At 36.7% G+C, this 7,972-nt stretch overlaps 1 pseudogene; it reads right to left on the bottom strand.

The window, feature by feature from the left end:
* Positions 1-2,711: 2,711 nt before the first annotated feature.
* Positions 2,712-3,282, bottom strand: LOC102993470 (acireductone dioxygenase-like; annotated as a pseudogene).
* Positions 3,283-7,972: the final 4,690 nt, after the last annotated feature.

Genomic DNA, 7,972 nt, shown 5'->3' with positions numbered 1-7,972 from the left:
CGGCAATCAGAGAAGAAAAGGAAATAAAAGGAATACAAATTGGAAAAGAAGTAAAACTGTCATTGTTTGCAGATGACATGATACTATACATAGAGAATCCTAAAGGTGCCACCAGAAAACTACTAGAGTTAATCAATGAATTTGGCAAAGTAGCAGGATACAAAATTAATGCACAGAAGTCTCTTGCATTCCTATACACTAATGATGAAAAAATCTGAAAGAGAAATTAAGAAAATACTCCCATTTACCATCGCATGAAAAAGAATAAAATACCTAAGATAGTGATGAAAGAAATGAAAGATGATACCAACAGATGGAGAGATATACCATGTTCTTGCATTGGAAGAATCAATATTGTGAAAATGACTATACTACACAAAGCAATCTACAGATTCAATGCACTATAAAACTCGTAGAGGAAAACACAGGAAGAACACTCTTTGACATAAATCCCAGCAAGATTTTTTTGATCAACCTCCTAGAGTAACAGAAATAAAAACAAAAATAAACAAATGGGACCTAATGAAACCTCAAAGCTTTTGCAAAGCTAGGGAAACTACAAACAAGATGAAAAGACAACCCTCAGGATGGGAGAAACTATTTGCAAATGAATCAACGGACAAAGGATTAATCTTCAAAATATATAAACAGCTCATGCAGCTCAATATTAAAAAAACAACCCAATCCAAAGATGGACAGAAGACCTGAATAGACATTTCTCCAAAGAAGACATACAGATGGCCAAGAAGCACATGAAAAGCTGCTCAACATCACTAATTATTAGAGAAATGCAAATCGAAACTACAGTGAGGTACTATCTCACATTAGTTAGAACGGGCATCATCAGAAAATCTACAAACAACAAATGCTGGAGAGGGTGTGGAGAAAAGGGAACCCTCTTGCACTGTTGGCGGGAATGTAAATTGATACAGTTACTATGGAGAACAGTATGGAGGTTCCTTAAAAAACTAAAAATAGAATTACCATATGACCCAGCAATCCCACTATTGGGCATACACCCAAAGAAAACCATAATTCAAAAAAACACATGCACCCCAATGTTTATTGCAGCACTATTTATAATAGCCAGGTCATGGAAACAACTTAAATGCCTATCAATAGATGAATGGATAAAGATGTGGTACACATATAGAATGGAATACTACTCAGCCATAAAAAGGAACAAAATTGGGTCATTTGTTGAGACGTGGATGGATCTAGAGACTGTCATACAGAGTGAAGTAAGTTAGAGAGAGTAAAACAAATATCGCATATTAATACATATATGTGACACATAGAAAAATGGTACAGATGAACCAGTTTGCAGGGCAGAAATAGAGACACAGATGTAGAGAACAAAGGTTCTCCAATGGACACCAAGCGGGGAAAGTGGCTGGGGCCAGGGTGGTGGTGTGATGAATTGGGAGATTGGGACTGACACGTATACACTAATAGGTATAAAATGGATAACTAATAAGAACCTGCTGTATAAAAAATAAATAAAATAAAATTGAAAAAAAAATTTTGTTTAAGATGTCAATGAGACAAAATGTTTTTACTTCCAAGAATGAGGAAAAGCTAAAATACCTTTACCTTGTTTTTGTTTGTGTTATATTCACTTAATAATTTGTTTTTATTTATAAAAATTTAGATAATTTGACTTTAGAAAATAAGTGTGCCCTTTAAGATAGATTCAAATGTGGGATTACTTTTTATACTGATGCTACACAAGGCAGTGGAATGGTGGGTATGACTTAAAGGAATAGCCGCATTTTAAACAACCTTAAAAACTTTATAGCATTGATTGTCATTATCATTTTGTACCAGTAGAGGGAGATCTATGTCCACTGCAATAAATTAGTAGTTTAAGTCTGTGCAACAGTGAATGAAGGGGAAGGGGAGTTGCTCTCAAACACTGTTATTATCATGTCCAGGAAACAGGTGGATGGGTAGCTAGGTAGACAGACAGATGAATGAATAAAAGTTTGGTCAACTATTTTGATACATGTATAATGTAAACCTTCATCAAAGATTACTGGCAGGATTTACCACAGTTTTATTCACTTACAAAATTCCAGTATGTCAAAATGAATGTAACATAGAAGGTATTTAACATATTTAATATTTATTTATTTATTTATTTATTAACGTTAAGGCAGCTACTCTATTTTGAAGAAGAAAGTGGCATAATCAAGTGAGGGCCCCCCTAACTCGCCAGCTCATCCCCCACGGCACCCCCTCACCCAGCTTCCCCCCATGTTTTGGGAGAAAAGCTTCTTCTCTCTGCCCAGTCCTGTCATCCACTGTCACTCCCCCGCACAAGGCAGGCATGGCCTCGCTTGTTACCTGCTTAAAGTCCAAGAATCAGGTCCAGATGGGGCAGCTAAGTGGCTGCATTTGGGGAGTTGAAACTCACTCGGTCACAGCTGAAGGCATGAGCTGATACAGGGCCACTGACCACTGATCCTGAATTAGAGAAAATGAATGGACTTGCCCAGATTTCCACAGGTGCTTGCATGTACCAACCGGTTCTACAGCTACTTCCATTAAAACGTATTCTGATCAAACAATCTTGCAGAGGAAAGCTCACCTAGCCTCAAGTCTACAACACAAAAGCAAGGAGAATAGGACAGATTTTCTGCTGCTATCATGTCCCGGACTTTCGGGTGCACGAGGCCCCAGGGCACCGCTAGCCCATCTGTGCCAGAAACTCAGTACTGCCCACGGGCCTCGAAGTGGTCAGCCGGCCAGCTGTACGCCGTCCAAACTGGGTCTCCCACAAACAGCTGCATGGCCTTCACGTAGTTCTTCTCGTCCAGCGTGAAGTGGTGGTGTATCCCGGTGGGGAGAGTGATCATGTCTCCTTTCTCCATGAACATCCGGATCCACCTGTCCTCTTTATCCCTCACGTCGAAGTACCCACTGCCGTCCAGGATGTAGCGAATCTCGTCATCCAGGTATAAATGCTCCTCGTAAAACATCTTCATCTTTTCTTCATAGTTTGGTAGTTTGTCTTTGCATATGGTTATTATGTCCATCCAGGAGTAGTTTCTCTCTTTTCAGATCTTTTCTAATTCTGGATCATTCACATCTTTGTCAGTATCCAGCGTCCAGTAAAGGACACCGAGCCCGTGCAGCCGCTCCAGGCGGACCGGGCGCTTGGGCTCTGCGTGGTGGGGCCGCCGCGGGTCGCCGGCGGACTCGTCCATGTACCAGGACTGCACCATGGCTGGGCCGGGGGCGCGGCTGCCTGACCCCGGACCTGCATGGGCTGCCACGCCTAATATTTAAATTTAAATCTTAAAATTAACCTTTTCTTTTATATTCATTAAGTTGCTTTTCAAAGAGTCAGACCTTAAATTTAAATATCCAGTCAATTAGATATATTGTGACAAATATAAAACGAGGTATGGTCTCTTTTCACCTTCCTTAGATGCTCAGGATATTTCAGTGGAGACGTACCATGGCCAGCCTAGCCCCTGTAGCCTCCTGGCAATGCATACATATATTGAAATGTTCTTCCCATTGTTTCACTTCCCTCAAATCATGCTGGTTAGAAGTATGTATTTTTTTTTTTTAAACCTGGATTTAAGGTACTCATAATTGGACTAACCACAATCCTTGGCTCATGACATAGTTATCATTGGTCTCCCCAGGTATACACGTCTTGTTTGAGTTTATAATCCAATCCAAAAGCCGATCATGGACAATAACTTATATGGACCTGCATGTTCTTTCCCTCTCTTACATCCCTTGCCTCATACAAGGTAATCATTGCTCTAAATGTTCTGTTTAACATTTCCACATTTTTAAAAATAGAATTTTAAATCAATACATATATATGTATAAACAAAATATGTAGATTTAGCTCTTGAATTTTATAAAAAGAGTAATCTTTAACTTGCCCTTTTAAAAACCAAATATTAAGATTTATTCATACTGATATGGAAACGTGTAATTCATTGATTTTCACATAATATCCCATTATGCGTATGTACCACTATATATTTATCCATTCTCCTATCTTATGGGCATTTGGTTTGTGTGGTTTTTCTTTTTTTTTTTTTTTTTTTGCAATTACTAAAAGTACTGCCATGACTACACTTGTATATGTCTCCTGGTACATATGTGCAAGCATTTCTCTTGCTGGATTGTAGGATGTAAGAACGATCAATTCACTCTCTTAGCAAAACTGTACACGCAAATTGTTGACCTCTTTTCCAACACTTGATGTGTTTAGGCTTCCTAACTTTTACCTATTGAATGAGTTTAACTGGTCTTGATATATATTTCCCGAATTATTAATAACTGTAAGAAACTCATCTTATTTATTGGCTATAAGTAGTTCCTTTTCTATGAAATGCTTGTTTATATCTTTTACTTATTTTTATGTTGGGTCATTTTTCTTAGCTACATATATATGTAGGAGCCCTATATATTTCTTTGTTAGTTATATGCATGCAAATCTCTCTACCAACTTATAGCCTTTTTACTTTAAAGTATCTTTTTTTTAGGCTGCGCCGCACGTAATGGGGGATCATAGTTCCCCCACCGGGGATTGAACCTGTGCCCCTGCAGAGGAAGTGTGGAGCCCTAACCACTGGACTGCCAGGGGATTCCCCAACTTTAAGGTGTCTTTTGATGAATCAAATTTCTTAATTTTAATTTAGCCAAATTTATCAATCTCTCGTTATATGGTTAATGGATTTTGCATGTTGAAAATCTTTGCCTTTATTGAATAGGCTATCCTTTCCCCATAATATATTTTTGGACATATATAAAGGATAGTCTCTTCAATAAATGGTGCTGGGAAAACTGGACAGCTGCATGCAAAAGAATGAAACTGGACCATTATCTTTATGCCATACACAAAAATCAACACAAAATAGATTCAAGATCTGAAACCATAAAACTCCCAGAAGAAAACATAGGGATAAGCTCCTTGACATTAGTCTTGGCTATGATATTTTGGATTTGAAGACAAAATCAAAGGCAATAAAAGCAAAAATGAACAAGTGGAACTACATCAAACAAAGAAAGCTTCTGCACAGCAAAGGAAATCATCAACAAAATGAAAAGGCAACCTATATAATAACAGAAAATGTTTTCAAATCATATATCTAATAAGGGGTTAATATGCAAAATAAATAAATAACTCATAACAACTCAATTGTAAAGAGATAAGCAATCCAATTAAAAATGGGTAGAAGACATATGATCCAGCAATCCCATTCCCGGGCACATATCCAGAAAACCCTCTAATTTGAAAAGATACATGCACCCCAGTGTTCACAGCAGCACTGTTTACAATAGCCAAGACATGGAAGCAACCAAAATGTCCATCGACAGATGATGGATAAAGAAGATGTGGTATGTATACACGATGGAATCCTACTCAGCCATGAAAAAGAATGAAATAATGCCATTTGCAGTAACATGGAAGGACCTAGAGATTATCATACTAAGTGAAGTAAGTCAGAAAAAGACAAATATCATATGACATCACTTATATGTGGAATCTAAAATATGATACAAATGAACTTATGTACAAAACAGAAACACACTCACAGACATAGGAAACAAATTTATGGTTGCCAAAGGGGAAAGGGTGGGGAGGAATAAATTACGAGTTTGGGATTAGCAGATACAAACTACTATTGATCTATATAAAATAGGTAAACAACAAGGTTCTACCGTATAGCACAGGGAATTATATATATTCAATATCCTCTAATAAACCATAATGGAAAATAATATGAAAAAGAATATATTATATATATGTATATATATAACTGAATCACTTTGCTGTACACCAGAAATTAACACAACATTGTAAATAAAAAAAAAAAAGGGCAGAACACTTGAATAGATATTTTCCAAAGAAGACATACAACTGGCCAACAGGTAAATGAAAAGATGCTCAACATCAGTAATCATCAAGGAAAGGCAAATCCAAACTACAATGAGATATGATCTCACACCTCTCTAGAATGGCTATTATTAAAGAGACAAGAAATAACAAGTGTTGGTGAGGATGTGGAGAAAAGAGAACCCTTATGCTCTGTCGGTGGGAATATAAATTAGTGCAACCACTATGGAAAACAGAATGGAGATTCCTCAAAAAATTAAAAATAGAATTACCATATGATCCAGCAATCCCACTTCTGGGTATATAATCAAAGGAAAGGAAATCATAATCTTGAAGAGATACCGCTATTCCCATGTTCACTGCAGCATTATTAATGACAGCCAAGGTATGGAAACAAAGTGTCCATCAACAGATGAATGGATAAAGAAAAAATTTGATACACACACACACATAATGGAATATGATTTAGCCATAAAACAGAAGGAAGTCCTGCCATTTGCAATAACATGGATGGACCCTGAGGTATTTATGTTAAGTGAAATAAGAGAGAAAGACAATGTATATTCTCATTTATATGTGAAATCTAAAAAAAATCGAACTTATAGATACAGAGACAGATCTGTGGTTAACAGAAGTCAGGGAAGGTAGGCAAAATGGGTAAAGGGGGGTCAAAAGGTACAGACTTCCTATTATAAGATAAGTTAAGTCCCTGGGATGTAATGTAAAGCATGGTGACTCTAGCTAACGATACTGTATTGTATATTTGGATGTTATTGAGAGAGTAGATCTTAAAATTATCACACAAGGAAAAAATATTGTAACTATATGTGGTGATATAAACTGTTAGCCATTTCACTGTATATATATATATACACACACACACACACACACACACATATATACACATACATATATCAAATCATAATGCTGTACACCTAAAACTAATGCAGTATTATATGTCAACTAGATCTCAATAAAAAAAATCTTTCCCTACCCTATGCTCTGAAAGTTGGTTACTTATGTTTCCTACTGATATTTTGTTTTGTTCTTACTCTTTTAGTCCTTACTCCATCTGAAGTAGATTTTTTGTACATGGTGTGTGTTATGGGCTAAAAATTGTTTCCCTTCAAAATTCATATAATGAAGCTCTAGTCCCCAGTACCTCAGAATATGACTGTATTTAGAGATAGGGCCTTAAAAAGGTGATTAAGGTTAAATGAGGTCATTTGGGTGGGCCCTAATCCAATCTAACTGCTGTCCTTATAACAGGAAATTTGGACATGCACGGGGACACCAGGGATTCTCTCTCACAGAGGAATGATCACGTGAGGACACGATGAGAAGGCAGCCATCTGCAGTCAAAAAGAGAGGCCTCAGGAGGAACCAAGCCTGCCCACACCTTGATCCTGGACTTGTAGCCTCCAGAACTGTGAGAAAGTAAATTTCTGTTGTTTAAGCCACCCAGTCTGTGGTATTCTGTTAGGGTAGCCCTAGAAAACGAATACAGTGTAAGATACAGATTTCATTTTTTTTTTAATATGGAAAAATCAATTTTCTACTTCCATTTACTGAATAGTTTCCTTTCCTCAATGATCTATCATGTTTCCTCTGCCATATACTAAAGTTCCATATATAAGCGGATCTATTTCTAGGCTCTTTATTCCATTGGTCAGTCTATCCCTGTGAGAGGACCAAATTTTCTTAATTTCTCTAGCTTAATTATAAGTTGTGATAACTGGTAAAGAAAGACCTTCCCCCTTCTAATTCTTCTTTAAGTTAGTTTGCTATTTTTGATCATTTATACTTTCAAAGTTTGCAATCAGCTTGTCAAGTTTCACTAAAAGTCATATTGGGATTCCACTTGTAATTACATTAAATCTACAGAACTACAAAGAAATATTTTGTAATTAAAGATTTATCTCTATGGGAAAGTACACTTATTTTCTTTTTTGTTCTACTAACAACAATTTTAGTTCTGTCCACATGATGGCACCACAAACCAAAAAATCAGATTTTCATAGTTGGCCAGAAGGCCCCATAACACATATCCATGTTAATAGTTTTTTTTTTTTTTTTTTTTTTTTTTTTTTTTTTTTGTGGTAT

The sequence above is a fragment of the Physeter macrocephalus genome, chromosome 8 (genome assembly GCF_002837175.3).
Source record: "Physeter macrocephalus isolate SW-GA chromosome 8, ASM283717v5, whole genome shotgun sequence".
Classification (NCBI taxonomy): domain Eukaryota; kingdom Metazoa; phylum Chordata; class Mammalia; order Artiodactyla; family Physeteridae; genus Physeter; species Physeter macrocephalus.
This window is presented reverse-complemented; position numbering and strand designations above follow the sequence as displayed.